This window comes from Monodelphis domestica, chromosome 3 (assembly GCF_027887165.1).
Source record: "Monodelphis domestica isolate mMonDom1 chromosome 3, mMonDom1.pri, whole genome shotgun sequence".
NCBI lineage: Eukaryota > Metazoa > Chordata > Mammalia > Didelphimorphia > Didelphidae > Monodelphis > Monodelphis domestica.
The window spans coordinates 339278558-339297008 of NC_077229.1; positions in this window are offsets into that span (position 1 = coordinate 339278558).

Below are 18451 nucleotides of genomic sequence, written 5' to 3' on the forward strand. Positions count from 1 at the left end.
TTTTAAAAAAAATAGAAGTGTGAACTACCCAGTTGTTGTAAGATGTTGGACGAGTTGCCTCGGTCCTGGTTCCACATCTGGTCCTGACATTGGCAGAGGTCGGGGGCAGTCAGCCTGTAATTTTCATTGTGTGGTTTTGCTTCTACTTCCCCCTTATATCATGGAATTCCATTCTCTTTGCCTATCTTTCACTTGTCTTCAGTGGGACAGCCCCCTTGTTTGCTCATCTTGCTTTGACTTCAGTCCTTTTGAGGTGGCTTTTAAAGATTGGTTTGGAAGAATATTCAGAGCAGTTTCAGGTTTTTGCTGCTACTACTCCACAATCTTGACTCTGCCAGTTCTGAACAATTTAAAAGGGAATCTCATTTTACACAATCATGCATATAAGAAGTAAATTAGGACAAATTTTAAATACAAAAAAGAAAATCTGTACTGATAATTAACTTGTATCTTCGTACAGTATTTTCAACATTAAAAATTTGTTTGTTGCCACAAGGAATTGAAACAAATTGTATATGTGAAGATTGGATTTGTCTCTCCCCTGATTGTAACAATGAAGGTACTTAGCTCTTCCTTGATTGTGAATATTAAATTGTGATCCCCTATTTTTAGTTTTTAATCCTCAAAAATGTGAGCACAGTACTTAAAGTTGAGTATGGAGATCTACCCATTTTGGATTTTAACTACAAAAAGGTCTGAACATCCATTCTATATACTGAGTGGGAGGACTGTGACTGATGTGTGAAAGAGTAGGAATTCCTAGAGTAGAGAATTGGCTGTGATTAGTAGACATAAAAATTTAGGGGAAGTGACACAAGAGAAAAAGGTGTTTAAAAGTGGAAACAGACACATACACATTCATACTTAGAGGGAAGAGACAAACTTGGAGTGCAGAGAGATACTTGGAGTAGAGAGAGACACTTGGAGTGAAGACTGACACTTAGAGTGGAAACTCCTTTAAAAAGCATTCCTATTGGAATTGAGGATGATAAAGATTCTCCTGATTGAACTGACACATGGTGAGTGTAAAGGCTGACTTCCTTCCCTTGGCCTCCAGAAAGGCCCATCCTCTTGAGATACCTTTCCCCTGGCTGGGGCCTTTGAATTCCTATTTGGCTCAGAGGAAGGCAGAGTTCTCTCAGTCTCTCTCTCTCTCTCTCTCTCTCTCTCTCTCTCTCTCTCTCTCTCTCTCTCTCTCTCTCTCTCTCTTGTTATAAACTTCATATAGGATCAAATAGGATCAAAGATAGTTCCTACAGGTGTAAATAGGTGGTTCAGAGGATTAAGAGTCAGGTCTAGAGATAAGAGATCCTGATTTCAAATCTGGATTCAGACACTTCTAAGCTATATGACCCTAGACAAGTCACTTAATTCCCATTGCCTAGCCCTTGCTGCTCTTCTGCCTCAGAATCAATACGTAGTATTTCTAAATTCCTTAAATTCTCATGTCCCACTGTAGTGTTTAGCACAAAATACTTGATTAAAATGTTCACTTTGTTTAATTTAATCTTAAATTACCCATTTTCTTCTTCCCTTTCCTTTTTTCCTATTCACTTCTTTCCATTTTATATCTGTACATTTAGGGAAAAATTGATAAATATCTTATAGAGTTTTATTTGAAACACTGAGAAGAAAAGCACTCTGAGTGGAAGCACTTGGTAATGACAATAAAATAGAATGAAAGTTGGACTCTCCTTAAGAAAACTGTTACCATAATAGCCAATCTAGGGCTTGCAGACTCAGTCATGGGAGTAAGGGATGGTGGTGGAGAATACATTGAAAATGGATCATAGTAATCCTTGAATAATTTATTATGTTTATCTCCAAGTATATTTTTTCTTAAATTATGTGTGTGTGTGTGTGTGTGTGAGTGTGTGTGTGTGTGTGTGTGTGTGTGAATTTAGAGATGATGATACTCTGGAACAGTGATAGTATATTCTATTCTTGACCATGAACAATTTAAGCTATTGCTGTGGAATTATGTTGCCTTAAATGAGTTTTAGTTAAGTGTTTTCAATAAATATATAATTCACTTCAGAATCTTGGCTTGACTTAAAGACAATAACATTTTCTGCAAATAGCTTAGTGGGACTTGGTTCTTCCTGGAAAAAGAAACTCAATTGACTCTTTTGCTATTATCAAGATGAACACTCTGGCTTTGAGGTTCTCTGCCCAATTTAGCCTTTCTTTGGGTGTATGTAAGACCATTTATTTTCCTCAGCATTTAACTCTAGCGAGTTAAAGGCTATGCTATTCAGATGGAAGATACATATTACCTGTAAACAGAAATGCCACAGCATAATTAAAGGGAACAGAAACTGCTTATTTATTGGCATACTATTTCTTCCTAGTTTCAGCTATCTGATTCTTTTAGGGAACCACAAATATCATGATGGAGAATACTTATGTGAAAGGAATATTGAAATTGTACTAATAATGCTGTGAAATACATTGTAACTTGTTTCCAACTTCTTAAAATTGATTTGAGATATACTTGTAATTTAGTAAATATTTTAAATGTTTTCAAAGTATTCCGGAAGCCCTTTTATTGCAATAGATTCAAGTTATTTTGACCAATGATAACATTTTTATAGAAAATATGTGAACTTGTTGAGGAAGAGGAGGGGGGTGTTGAAGAATAAAAGGTTTTAAGTATCTGAAAGATAATTTGACTATAAATTGAAAAAAAAAACAACACTTAAAGAACCAACTTTCAGGCTTTTACTTATTTTTAATATGCTATGTTGACTTCATAGACAGATGTATCTTTCATGGAAGGCCAGTGAATTCTTTTAACATTCTATAGTTAGTAATTCATCTTTAACCATTATCCTTTTTTTAAAATTTGGTCAATTTCAAACATTATTCCTTGGTTAAAAAATCATATTCTAATCCTTCCCACCCTCCTCCCGCCCTTCCTGTAATGGACACTCAATTCCACTGGGTATTACATGTATCCCTGATCAGAACCTATTTCCATGTTGTTGATCGTTGCACTAGGATGTTCATTTAGAGTCTATATACCCAATGATATCACCCTCGACCCATGTAATCAAGTAGTTGTTTTTCTTCCGTGTTTTTACTCCCACAAATTTTCTTCTGAATGTGAATAGTGTTCTTTCTCATAGACTCCTTTGGGTTGTTCATGATCACTGCATTGCCACTAAATTAGTAGTCCATTACATTCGATTGTACCGCAGTGTATCCGTCTCTGTGTACCATATTTTCCTGACTCTGCTCCTTTCGCTCTGCATCACTTCATGGAGGTTATTCCAATTCACATAGAATTCCTCCAATATATTATTCCTTTGAACACAATAGGATTCCATCACCAGCATATACCACAATTTGTTCAGCCATTCCCCAATTGAAGGGCATCCCCTCATTTTCCAATTTTTTCCACCACAAAGACTGCAGCTATGAATATTCTTGTACATGTATTTTTCCTTATCTCTTTGAGGTATAAACCCAGCAGTGCTATGACTGGATTAAAGGGCAGACAGTCTTTTAGTGCCTTTTAGGCATAGTTCCAAATTGCCCTCCAGAATGGTTGGATCAATTCACAACACCACTAGCAATGAATTAATGTCCCAACTTTGCCACATTCACTCCAGCATTCATTACTTTCCATTGCTGTCATGTCAGCCAATCTGATAGGTGTGAGGTGATACATCAGAGTTGTTTTGATTTGCATCTCTCTGATTATAAGAGATGTAGAGCACTTTTTCATGTGCTTATTAATAGATTTGATTTCTTTAACAGAAAATTATCTATTCATGTCCCTCACCTATTTATCAATTGGAGAATGGCTTGATTTTTTGTACAATTGGGTTAGTTCTTTATAAATTTGTGTAATTAGATCTTTTTCCGAGGTTTTTGTTATGAAGATTGTTTCTCAATTTGTTACTTCTCTTCTAATTTTGGTTACATTGGTTTTGTTTGTACAAAACCTTTTTAATTTGATGTAATCAAAATCATTTATTTTACATGTGATTTTTTTCTAGCTCTTGCTTGCTTTTAAAATCTTTCCTTTCCCAAAGGTCTGACATGTGTACTATTCTGTGTTCACACAATTTACTTATAGTTTCCTTCTTTTATGTTCAAGTCATTCTCCCATTCTGAGTTTATCTTGGTGTAGGGTGTGTGAAGTTGATCAAAACCTAATCTCTCCCAAATTGTCTTCCAATTTTTTTCCAGCAGTTCTTTATCAAATAGTGAATTTTTGTCCCAAAAGCTGGGATCTTTGGGCTTGTCATAGACCAGCAGTTGTCAACTTCTTAATTTGTAGCAATGAGAATACATATCAGGTATTTACATTTTGAATCATAACTGTAGCAAAATTACAGTTTTGAAGTAGCCACCAAAATAATTTTTTGATTTGGAGTCACTGCAACATAAGGAACTGTATTATGGGGTCACGGCATTAGAAAGGTTGAGAACCACTGTCATAGCCTGTCTTACTGAGGTCACTTACCCCAAGTCTATTCCACTGACCCTCCTTTCTGTCTCTTATCCAGTACCATATTGTTTTGATCACCACTGCTTTATAGTATAGTTGTAGATCTGGTACTGCAAGTCCACCTTCCTTCATACTTTTTTTCATGATTTCCTTGGATGTCCTTGATCTTTTGTTCTTCCATATGAACTTTGCTATGGCATTTTCTACTTCAATAAAAAAAGTTTTTTGTTAGTTCGATGGGTATGGCACTAAATAAGTAAATTAATTTGGGTAGGATGGTCATTCTTATTATGTTAGCTCATCCTACCCATGAGCAGTTAATGTTTTTCCAATTGTTTAGATCTAATTTTAATTGTGTGGAAAGTGTTTTGTAACTCTGCTCATATATTTCCCATGTTTGTTTCAGCAGATAGATTCCTAAGTATTTTATATTGTCTAGGGTGATTTTAAATGGAATTTCTCTTTCTAATTCTTGCTGCTGAGATGTGTTGAAGATATATAAAAATGCTGCTGACTTCTTCGGGTTTATTTTGTATCTTGCAACTTTGCTAAAGTTGTTGATTATTTCCACTAGCTTTTCAGTTGATTCTCTAGGATTCTTTAAGTAGACCATCATATCATCTGCAAAGAGTGATAGTTTGGTCTCCTCATTGCCTATTTTAATACTTTCAATTTCTTTTTCTTCTCTAATTGCTACTGCTAGTGTTTCTACTATAATGTTAAATAATAGAGGTGATAATGGCCATCCTTGTTTCACTCCTGATCTAATTAGGAATGCATCTAGTTTATCCCCATTGCAGATGATGTTGGCTAATAGTTTTAGATAGATACTGTTTATTATTTTTAGGAAAAGACCTTTTATTTCTATACTTTCTAGTGCTTTCAATAGGAATGGGTGTTGTATTTTTTCAAAGGCTTTTTTGGCATCTATTGAGATAATCATGTGATTTTTGGTTGGTTTGCTTGTTGATATGTTCAATTATGTGGATGGTTTTCCTAATATTGAACCATCCTTGCATTTCTGGTATAAATCCCACCTGATCATAGTGACTACCCTCGTGGTGACTTGCTGGAGTTGTTTTGTTAGTATCCTATTTAAGATTTAAACATCTATTTTCATTAAGGAGATTGGGCTATAGTTTTCTTTCTCTGTTTTTGACCTGCCTAGCTTTGGAATATTTGTTTCATAAAAGGAATTTCTAAGAACTCCTTCTTTGCTTATTATGTCAAATAATTTGTATAGTATTGGGATTAGTTGTTCTTTGAATGTTTGATAGAATTCACTTGTGAATCCAAAAGGCCCTGGGGATTTTTTCTTAGGGAGTTCATTCATGGCTTTTTTCAATTTCTTTTTCTGATATGAGATTATTTAAGAATTATATTTCTTCTTCTATTACTCTAGGCAATTTATATTTTTGCAAATATTCATCAATATCACCTAGATTGGCATATTTATTGTCATATAATTGGGCAAAATAGTTTTTAATTATAGCCTTAATATCCTCTTCATTGGAGGTGAGGTCTCTCTTTTCTTCTATGATACTGTTAATTTGGTTTTCTTCTTTCCTTTTTTTTATTAGACTGATCAATACTTTGTCTATTTTTTTGTTTTCTCCAAAATGTCAGGTTCTAGTCTGATTTATGAGTTCAATATTTCTTTCACTTTCAATTTTTTAAATTTCTTCCCTAATTTTTAGGATGACTAATTTAGTTTTCTTCTGGGGATTTTTAATTTGTAGGCTTTCATGGTTTTTGATTTGCATGTCCAATTTATTAACCTCTGACCTCCCTAATTTGTTAATATATGAATGCAGGGATATAAATTGTCTCCTGAGTCCTGTTTTGGCTGAATCTCATAGATTTTGAAAGGATGTCTAATCATTGTCATTTTCTTCAATGAAATTATTGTTTCTATGATTTATTCTCTAATTACCAATTTTGGAGACTCATTATTTAATTTCCAATTAATTTTTGATTTGGTTCTCCATGTACCCTTACTGATCATTATTTTTATTGCATTATGATCTGAAAATGTTTCATTTATTATTCCTGCTTTTCTGTATTTGTTTGCCATATTTTATGACATACTATATGGTCAATCTTTGTGAATGTACCATGTGCTGCTGAAAAGAAAGTATATTACATTTTGTCCCTATTTATTTTTCTCCATATATCTATTAACTTATTTTTATAAGATTTTATTTACATCTTTTACATCTTTCTTATTTTTTTTTTGATTTGATTTATTTAAATTTGATAGTTGTAAATTCCGGTCTCTTGATGTAAAAATAGACTTGAATCCAGGACTTTAATCTCCCAGAAGCCCTTGCTCCACTTCCCCAGAATGCTTTGTAATCTCCCTGAATTCTCACCTATGCCAAGAGCAAAATAATTATTTAGAGGGTCTCCACCCAGGGCAGGCTCTCTTTTTCTTCCCTGTTTCCACTTGCAAGGAGAAGCGTCTCTTTTCGTAATGTAGGTGAGGTTGTCTAGGCCTTTGGGCCTAGACACTTGCTTTCTTATTCTGCATTTCTCTAAATCTTTAACCTTTAAACCTCATAAAAATAATACTCCTTGCAGAGAGAAGTAATTTCTACCTGCCTCAGTTCCCTCAAATTTTAACGCTTACCGTTTGGCATAAACACTTCGGGAAAACAAAATATCTCAATCTTCTGATTCTTTTATTTACTGATCTTAATAATAACTAGTGACTAGAAATTTTTTTGATCCTCATTTCTCTGGCTGAGGTTTTTTACCCTTGCAAAGCTGCTGCTCCTTCCATCCATTAGATAGCTCAAAGGCTCGCTCAGGACCTGTTGCATTTGCCACATACCTGGACCCTTGCTGCTAAGTTCTGCCTGTCTGTTTCTTCTGCTACTGCTCCTGGCCTCTCCATTCTTATCTGGTGCCCATGGCTTCCGGCCCTGCTGGTTGCTTGCATTTCTGTCATTCCTGGCCTACCCCGGGGCTCTCTCTAGCTCCTCCGGTCCCTGTTCAACCCAGATCCTTGGAGCAGATTTCTACCAGCTGGTAACAAACAGGGGGATTGGGCTCCAAGTGGGCGGATTGAGGTCTAGGAAGGGAGAGAGAAAAGGGAGAGGAGAAGAAACAGACTTTTCCAAACAGGAACTTAAAAGCAATGGGCTATTTAAAAGTATACATTTTGACTGTTCTGGTAATTTCATTGATTTCACCTGTGTGCCAGAAAAAAGACTCAGCCCAAAGATTCAACTTTAACTTTGAACTTGCAAATGGGTGGCTCAGCAAACTGAGAACCAGTCCTAAAGACATGCAGTCCTGGGTTAAAATCTGGCCTCAGATACTCCCCAGCTGTGGGGCCCTGAATAGGTCCACTAACCCCCATTGCTTAGCCCTTTCCACTCTGCCTTCCAACAATAGGCATCTAAATGGATAATTAAAAACATGAAACAAACAAACAAAAAAAAAACACCCAAAGACCTTTGAAGAGACTAGAGGCTATAATTTTAAGGCATTTCGGACTCCAATGGTTTATTCCAGGCCTTGGGGTCCTTTAGTGTGGATGGTGCCAGATCTTGTGCAATCCTTATTGGCACTCCTTGGTATATGAATTGTATCTTTTTGGCTTCTTGTAGAAATTTCTCCTTAGCTTGAAAGCTCTTGAATTTGGTAATTACATTCCTGGGAGTTGTCTTTTGAGGATTTAGTGTAGAGGGTGTTCTATGAACTCATTTTATGTCTATTTTGCCCTCTTGTTCAAGAATATCAGAGCAGATTTCTTGGATGATTTCTTGTAGTATGATTTCAAGATTTATGTTTATTTCTGGCTTTTCAGATAGACCAATGATTCACAAATTGTCTCTCCATGCTCTGTTTTCCTGATCTGTCATCTCAGTGAAATATTTTATGTTTTCTTCTATTTTGACAGTCTTTTGACTTTGCTTTATTAATTCTTATTGTTTTGCGAGATCATTGTCTTCCAGTTGCCTAATTCTGGTCTTTAAATACAGGTTTTCCTTTTCAGTTTGGTCTATCCTGCTTTTCTTGGCTTCTGATTGTTTCTCCAATTGGTAGTTCTTGTCCTTTAAACTGTTATTTTCTCTTTGAACTATTTCCAACTTTTCTTGCCAGAAGGCTTCCATCTTTTTGATAAGCTCCCATTTAAATTCTTCAAGAGCTTGTGGATAATTTCCACTTTTTTTGGAAGGTTTTGGTGCATTTATTTGAATTTCCTCCTCTATTTCCTATGTTGACTGGGTTTTTCCTCCATAAAAATTTTCCATGGTCAATGCCTTATTTTTGTTTTTTGTTGTTGTTGTTGTTTTTTTGGAGGGAGGTTGTTGTTTTTCCTGGGCACAATTTTCCATCATTGTGGAGGTTTTTCCTTCCCTTTTTAGTCTGAAATCTGAGTGATATGTGCAGGCTCTTTGTGTATGGAGTTAAGGAGCAAGAATTTTGCCTGAGGCAAGCTCTTGAACCTCTGCAGCTTCTGCTGTCTGCTGCTGTTCTCTGTGCTATTCTCCCTTGAGCACCCATGGTCTACACTCTTTAGACTGCTGGGGTTTCAGGTGTAGGTGCTTTCTGGGGTAGGTCTTTGATGGTCTTAGTCAGCTCGCAAGGACCTAGAGATGCCCCCTTTTCACTCTAGAAGTGTCCCTCACTCACTTGCTGATTCTGGTGCATGCTGGTTCTGACTCTGATTCCATAGGTGGGGTGGGGGAGGGGAGGGTATATCACATCACATTCTGGTGGGAGCTTTTTTACCCCCTTATCGTTTGGAAATGCCAAATCCCATTTACCTTCAATGCTTCTCCCTACTGTAGAGTCCCTTCATTCATATGAATTTTTTTTGGTCTTTTGAGGTAGTCTATATCAGTGGGTGCTGAGAAGAGGAGAAGTCTTGCATCTAGACTGCCAACATGTTTACCCAGAATTTGCATTATCCTTTTTTTTTGCATGCCTCAACAAATGAGTTTTTCATCTTTCCCTTGACCATTAAAAAAAAGGCCACTCCTGTATTCAATGTCTTCATTGATCCTTCTACCTTTAGGATTTCACTAGTTTCTACTTATTATAAAGGAGCCCAGGATTAAAGGTGCTATATAGACATTATTGAAAGAATTAGTGGTTCTTTGACAAAAAAAGTTGGGGAGACAATAATTTCTTCAAATATTTGACTTACATGAAAGAGAGTTTTAAAATTACTTTTTCTTGGTCTATGTAGAATTTATGGATAGATGTACAGGTTTATTTTATCAGTAAGAACAAATATCATAATATTGAGATATCTTGACCTAGCAATATCTTGGTTTCCTCCAAATACTTAAATTTTATGTTTTCAAGGTTGACTTAAATGTTGGAAACTGAATGAAATCTTGTTAGTTTTTCTTCATTATTTTAGTTTATACTGTTCTTTGGTTTCCTGTATGTCCTACTTTAATACAAAGTATCCTCCATGTATTATTTTGTTTTTTAAAATTTTGATTTTGTGTTATGTTCTAGTGTTTCACATCAAATGAGAAAGCATGAAGCCACAGAGAAGTTTACTAAAAATTAAAGATATTTATGGAGGAAGAAGAAAGTAGAAACATGGGATTTTATATTGTTAATAGTTAGTTAATAATCACCCAAAAATAAATCAAGAAAGCAAGCTATTTTATAATAATTTCCTAGGAAAATAGAAAAGGTACAAAATAAAAGGGATAAGTATGTGACTGAGTTGTAGCATACTATGGCTTGGAGGAAAATACTAATTAGATATCAGAGTGAAAAGAATGAAGGGATTAGTTATGATTCAAGAGAGATAACAATTACATTATACAAAACTCTTCTAAAAGCTCACATGGAGCATTTAGTCCAGTTGTGGGTATTTAATTTGGAAAATGATATTCAAATATATCTAGTGTTCAGAGAAGAGCTACAAGGCTTAACTGAGGATTAGGAGGTCTATTAGGACAGGCTTTATGGCATGAATATGTTTTTGCCTGAAAAAGTTGGAGAAAGAGAAAAATAGATTATAAGTAATAATGTGAAAAATAATAATTCTAATCATTCTGATTTTTAATTCTAAGACATTTAGAAGTATGTCTATATGACCAGAGGAAGGAAAAAAAAATCATGATTTTTTGAGGTTAAAAAAACTTATGTTTTGTCATGGACAATTTATTATGATTTTTTTTTAAAAATCAGTGTCAAATGGTATATAAAATAGATAACCAGAGAATGTCAAATGAGGTTGCATTAATTTCACTCATTCTGAATTATATTTCTATTTGATATAGTTATATGGTTCCTCTTTATAGAAGTCTTCTTTCATATATTCTAACATAGGCTGAAAACTTGAGAAAGCCATCCTTTTAAAATGATTTGGCTCTTGCACTAATGAATAGAAAGATAAACTAATTGTACTCAAATTTCCTTCCATCATTAAGGAAAAAAATTATTCAACAAATATGAACCTCAGTTGATGTAATTGTCATACCTGAAAAACTATGTGTAAATCAAAATAGTTTCAATGTGCTTGATTAACTTATTATATTAATAGTGAAACTTTCTCTTTATTGGGTAGAATCCTTTTGTTGATAAATTGTTAAGCTACAAGAAAACAACTTTTAATGGTTCATATTATGTTTTGAATTTTCAAATATGTTTCTGATAAAAAATTATATTAGTAAAGAGCAACTTGTTTTCATGATCTATAAATTCATCTGATTGCTTCAGTACAAAGGATAATAACTAGGTTTGCTATTACAAGGGGATCTTGGATATTGTAAGGTATCCAAAAATGAAGTGAAGAGATAGAAGCTAAGAAGGTAGAAGTCACTTGGAATCTGACCACTTAAATTTAATTTGTCAGCTCCTATGCTATATTTTCCCTCTTTTGAGCAAGAAACATCAGTATAGAGTATAAAAAGAGAACAGAAAACTCTTCCATCTTCTTATGAGTTTCCTATCAGTAAGTTTAGATTTTTTTAAGTTAGTTGGACATGCAATATTCTTCTCTTCATTAAATTATATTTCTTCACAAACTTTTAATGCAATCTCCCATAGTGTTTTTGTTTTCATGTCTTGTATTCATTTCTACAAATAGCATAAGGAATCTAGCTTACAACTTGTGTCCTTTGTCAGCCTATACGTTTCTACAGCTTTGTCTATCTTTTCACTGTTCTTAGAACAATAGATTGTATATGGGAAAAGGAAAAGATTGACCAAGTATGTATTGTCTTCTATGTGCCAGTTTGATTAGCTAGGTGTTTAGAGCCTAGATAGAGTTCTGGGCTGGGAATCAAGAAGACTCATCTTCATTAATTCAAATCCAGTCTCTTATAATTACTAGCTATGTGACTCAAGGAAAATTACCTAGCCCTATTTGCCTTAATTTATCATCTTTAAAACGAGCTGAAGAAGAAAATGTAAAAAACATTCTAATACCTTTTCCAAGAAAACTAAAATTGGCATCATCAGGATTCAGACAAAATTGAAATGAATAAACAACAAAAATGTGCCAGGGAACAGATTGTGCTAAGTGATATTTTTACAAATATTATCTTATCTGACCCTCCCAACAATAATTCTATTAATGATTATTATTATTGTCATTTTACAGTTGGACAAACTGAAGCAAACAGATTAAGTTACTTGCCTGGAGTACCAAAGTTAATTGGTGTCTGAGGTCAAATTTGAACTCATTTCTTTCTGATACAAGGCCCTGAATTCTAACCACTGAGATACCTCCAAGATTTAGAGCTTGAAGAAACCTTCAGGATCCTCAAGTCAAATCTTGTAATTTTACAGATTTGGAATGTTAGGCATATGGAAAAAAAAGTTTCTTGACTAATTGTACACAATCTAGTAAACTTTTGAGACATTATTGGATTGAGGTTTTCTTGACAAAAAAAATCAGTGCTCTTTCATCTAAACCACCTAAAAACATTTTGGTCAACTCCCTTCAAAATACCATCTAAATAGAATCATGTCTATCCCCAAAAGATTTGAAACTTTCCCAAAATACAATATTTGAAAGCTGATATATTTGATGGAAATTTGCATATGTAAGACAATAGTTTCCAAAAAATTAAAAATAAATGCTTAATATTTAAGGATTTGAACCAAATTAAAGTATGGTAAAAAATGCACCAGTAGTAATTATTTTTACTGAGTAGAGATTTAATATTTGATTATACAATTAAATTTAGATTTCTGGGAGATTACATTTGTGCCATATTATTGCAATCCTGTATGGGATGTAATAAGAATATTCCTATAATCTGAAAGAGTATCATCTTCACTTCATTCTCTGAATGTTTCTCACAATAATGGAAATTGCTTTCAAAATTCATTTAATATTCATATTGGAATAAAGCATCTGCTGTGGCAGATGGGGCAAATGACATCAAATTCAGCTGGTATAATAACCCTTTAGGATCAACGTGTAGTTTACAAAAATAATTTGTAATTCATTTTGGATTAATTAATTTGAATTTATGGTGTTTCACCAAGGCATATTGCAGCTGCTCCCAGAACACAGTGGATTAAGTTCAACTGGTTGCACTTCTGAAAACATGCAGTTAAACAAAAAGAAGAAAAAAGATTAAGCAGTTTCTCATTATACATTCTTTACATTTACCTATTATAAGCATCTGTAGGAAACTCAAAAAGATAACAGTTTTTAACTGGGTAACACATTTACTTAAAAATCATGGACATATAACACACCATACTGAGATCTCTGGAATACTTGTGTGAGACAGAAAGATTCATAGTTACAAGCAAAAAAATCACCTTTAATGAATATTTTCCTCTTCTTTCCCTGCCCCCTACTTCTCAAGTACATGGCAAGATTTAGAAGAAAAATAATACATTTTTAATCTAAAATAAAAAACACCTTAAGCAAATAAATTCCGTTTTTGTTAGATTTAAGAGAAATAATAACTATAATTACTTGAAGACTTATAAGGTATAAATACCATCAACTGGAGAGAGACGTTTTATAGTCTCTTATGAGAACCTACTGACTATATAATAAAATTTTCATTATTATTTTAAAGATTTTAAATTTTAGAATTTGTTGTAAAGTTTTTATATTTTAATTTAAAATTATTTTGTCAAAGGAGAATTTTATAACATAAAATAAAGCATTTGTTTTAGCTTTTAATCATTTTATTCAAATGCTGACTAATTTCTATAATGATCATTCTTTATGATAAAATTCTTTGATTCCTATATTTCCTTGGCTTATTTTTGTGTTTATTTATTTTTAAATATTTTTTTCTCTAAAGTTATCTGTTGCCCCTCACAATGTGTGCCTCATTTCTTCTCCCATTTTGATCAATAACACCATAAAGTTTCCCATGGTTATGACTGATGTGATTTATAGAAATTCTATCAACTAGAAGTTTATCCCTCATAGTTGCATGGGTAGGAGAAAATTATGTATATTTTAAACTGCTGAGGTAGGAATTTCAGGTCAAACTTTCAATATCATTATCATTATTTGTTAGTTTTTACTCAGTTGAAAAGTTTTGTTAAATCATATACCTTTTGGCAATTTTGAAAAAAAAACCAACTAATTTGGTGGTAAAAAAAACATATCATGGAATATTAGTATCTGAAGAAAGAAATGTAGAGTCTAACCATTATCTGAGCATTAAATTCTATTACAATGTCAAAGAAAAATGATAAAATGAAAAGAGAAATGGAATTCTAGTCAGGGGATCTGGACTCAAATCCCTGCTTTGTCTCTTAATACCCATATGTCATTTAGCAAAACATTTAAAGTATTCTGGACCTCAGTTTCTTGAACTATAAAATAAAGTGATTTACTAGATTGCCTCCAAGTTATTTCCATCTCCAGACTGATTTTTCTTAGTCAGTCTTGGACTTTGCTATTAATGCAATCTCTCCAAAGATTAATTATAAACTTTAAAGTAATTACAGTGTACCAGAAAGACTCTTAGAAATGGAATTATTCTTTCATTGTTCTAGAAACTACTATTCTCATTATTGGAGCCTGACATCACTTAAGCTTTTGTAGCTGACACATAACATTATTGACTCTTACTAAGTTTGATAAAGAAAAGAGATATAGACCAATAACTTAAAATGTCTGCTTCCTACCTGTCCCAAACAGTAGTCTTATCTCATCTTTGATTTTGCATTTAAATGAAACATAATTACTAAGAAAAGAAACCCAAACACACATATATGTATGTATAGTCCCTTGTGTTCAAGACAGCCTCAACAAACACTCAATAACTCAATAAAGTTTATTAAACACCTACTATGTGCCAGGTGGTACAGTGTATAAAATGGTACGCCTGGAGTCAGAGAACCTCCTCTTCATGAGTTCAAATCTGACCTCAGACACAAGCATAAGTCTGAATGAATTATTCAACAATGTTTGTCTCAGTTTCCTCATTTTCAAAATGAGCTAGAGAAATCATTCCAGTATCTTTACAAAAAAAAAAATCCAAATGGGATCATAAAAATGCAGACACAACTAAAAAATGCTTAAACATTTCACAAATATAGTGCTAAATCTAAGTATACAAAGAAAGTACAATATTTGCCCTAAATGAATGCAAAATCAAATGAGGGAGACAAAAAGTAAAAAAAACAAAAAATGTATATATAAACTATAGTAGTAGTCTCTCTGTAACCGAGAATGATGATTGTCTTTATGCATTTTCATCTATGAAGTATAGATGAGTGTGCACAAAGACACTTGTGTGTGAAGGAGATTTAAGTGGAAAAGTCGATGCACAGAGACAGTCCCACTCTCTCGGCATTGGAGGCCTGGGTCCATTGGCAAGAAAAGTCGTTACACATGGAGACTTCCTCAGCTGCATTGGATGGCCCTATTGTCTTTTGTGCTCCAACACGCCCTAAGCACTCCATAGTGTTTTGCTGCATTGCCCTCTCAGCCATTGAACCTTCTTATTGGTTTCTTCCAGCCAAAGCAGCCTAAGCAGTCTTCACATGCTAGGTGAGCAAGGCCCTGATTCACTAGGGGTCTATGACCTGATGGCTACCCTCACAAGGTATCTAATAATAATAATAATCTAAGTATATGATAAACAGAGGAAAAGTTAAGGAAAGTAGGGACAAAAATGAATAAGAAGGATTGTGATAGTTTTCTTGTAAAAGGTTTACTTAAATTTAATTTTTATTTATTTAATTTATTCCATTTGAATGAGTTTATTTAGTCAGTTTAGAACATTATTCCTTGGTTACAATAATCACATTATTTCCCTCCCTCCCATCCACCCACTATTCCCACAGCCAATGCACAATTTCATTGGGTATTACTTGTGTCCTTGATCAGAACCTATTTCCATGTTGTTGATTACACTAGGATGGTCATTTAGAGACTACATCCCCAACCATATCCCTTCACCATGTATTCAAGCAGTTGTTTTTCTTCAGTGTTTTTACTCCCACTGCATTTCCTCTGGATGTGGATAGTGCTTTTTCACGAGGGTTCCTCCAAGTTGTTCAGGGTCATTTCAATGCCACCATAACATTCGATTGTACCACAGTGTATCAGTCCCTGTGTAAAATGTTTTCCTGGTTTAGTTCCTCTCACTCTGCGTCAATTCCTGGAGGTTGTTCCAGTCCCCATGGAATTCCTCCACTTTATTATTCATTTGAGCACAATAGTATTCCATCACCAACATATATCACAATTTGTTCAGCCATTCCCCAATTGAAGGGCATCCCTTCATTTCCCAATTTTTTGCCACCACAAAGACAGGAGCTATGAAAATTTTTGTAAATGTCTTTTTCCTTATTATCTCTTTGGGGTACAAATCCAGCAGTGCTATGGGTGGATCAAAGGGCAGAGAGTCTTTCAGCGCCCTTTGGGAATAGTTCCAAATTGCCCTCCAGAATGGTTGGATCAATTCACAACTCCACTAGCAATGCATTAATGTCCCAACTTTGCCACATCCTCTCCAACATTCATTACTTTCCTTTGCTGTCATGTTAGCCAATCTGATAGGTGTGAGGTGATATCTAAAAGTTGTTTTGATTTACATTTCTCTGATTATAAGAGATTTTGGAATACTTTTTCATGTGTATTTAATAGTTTTGATTTCTTTAACTGAAAATTGCCTATTCATGTCCCTTGCCCATTTATCAATTGGAGAATGGCTTGATTTTGTGGACAACTGGTTTAGGTCTTTATAAATTTCAATAATTAGACATTTTAAGAGGTTTTGGTAATGAAAATTGTTTCCCAATTTGTTGCTTCCCTTCTAATTTTGGATGCATTCTTTTTGTTTGTACAAAAACTTTTTAATTTGATGTAATCAAAATTATTGATTTTACATTTTGTGATTGTTTTATAGCTCTTGCTTGGGTTTAAAGTCTTTCCTTTCCCAAAAGAACTGACAAGGATACTATTCTGTGTTCACTTAATTTGCTTATAGTTTTCTTCTTTATATTAAGGTCATTCACCCATTCTGAGTTTATCTTTGTGTATGGTGTGAGATGTTGATCCAAACCTAATCTCTCCCCTACTCTCTTCCAATTTTCCCAGTAGTATTTATCAAATAGTGGGTTTTAGTCCCCAAAACTGGGATCTTTGGATTTATCAGAGAATGTCTTGCTGAGGTCATTTACCCCAAGTCTATTCCACTGATCCTCCTTTCTGTCTCTTAGCCAGTACCAAATTGTTTTGATAACCACTGCTTTATAGTATATTTTAAGATCTGGGACTGCAAGGCCTCCTTCATTTGCTTTTTTTCATTATTTCCCTGGATATTCTTGATATTTTGTTCTTCCAAATGAACTTTGTTGGGTTTTTTTTTAATTCAGTAAAAAAGATTTTTGGTATTTCAATGGGTATAGCACTAAATAAGTTAATTAATTTGGATAGGATGGTCATTTTTATTATGTTAGCTCATTCCACCCATAAGCAATCAATGTTTTTCCAATTGTTTAGATGTAGTTTTAATTGTGTGGAGATTGTTTTGTCGTTGTGTTCATATATTTCTTGTCTTTGTCTTGGCAGATAGATTTCTAAGTATTTAATATTGTCTAGGGTGATTTTAAATGGAATTTCTCTTTCTAATTCTTGTTGCTGAAATTGATTGGATATATATATATATGTATATATATATATATATATATATATATATATATATATATAAATGCTGATGACTTATGCAGGTTCATTTTGGATCTTGCAACTTTGCTATAATTGTTGATTGTTTTGATTAGCTTTTTGTTTGATTCTCTAGGGTTCTTTAAGTAAACCATCATATCATCCCCAAACAGCGATAGCCTGGTCTCCTCACTGCCCATTTTAATACCTTCAATTTATTTTTCTTCTCTAATTGCTATGGCTAGTATTTCTAGTACAAAGTTAGATAATAGAGGTAATAATGGCCATCCTTGTTTCACTCCTGATCTTATTGGGAAGGCTTCTAGTTTATCCCCATTGCAGATGATGTTTGCTGATGATTTTAGATACATACTGTTTATTATTTTTAGGAAAGGCCCTTCTATTCTTATATTTTTCTAGTGTTTTCAATAGGAATCAGTGTTGTATTTTATCAAGGACTTTTTCTGCATCTTTTGAGATAATCATGTAATTTTTGTCTGTTTGCTTGTTAATATGGTGAATTATGAGGATGGTTTTCCTAATATTGAACCATCCTGGCATTCCTGGTATGAATCCTTCCTGGTCATAGTGAATAACCCTTGTGATGACTTGCTGGAATCTTTTTGCTAGTATCCTATTTAATATTTTTGCATCTATATTCATTAAGGAGTTTGGTCTATTGTTTTCTTTCTCTGTTTTTGAACTGCCTGATTTTGGGATCAGTACCATGTTTGTGTTGTAAAAGGAATTTGGTAGAACTCCTTCTTTGCTTATACTGTCAAAAAGTTTGAATAATATTGGGATTAGTTGTTTTCTGAATGTTTGATAGAATTCATTTGTGAATCCATCTGGACCTGGGGATTTTTTCTTAGAGAGTTCTTTGATGGCTTGTTCAATTTCTGTTTCTG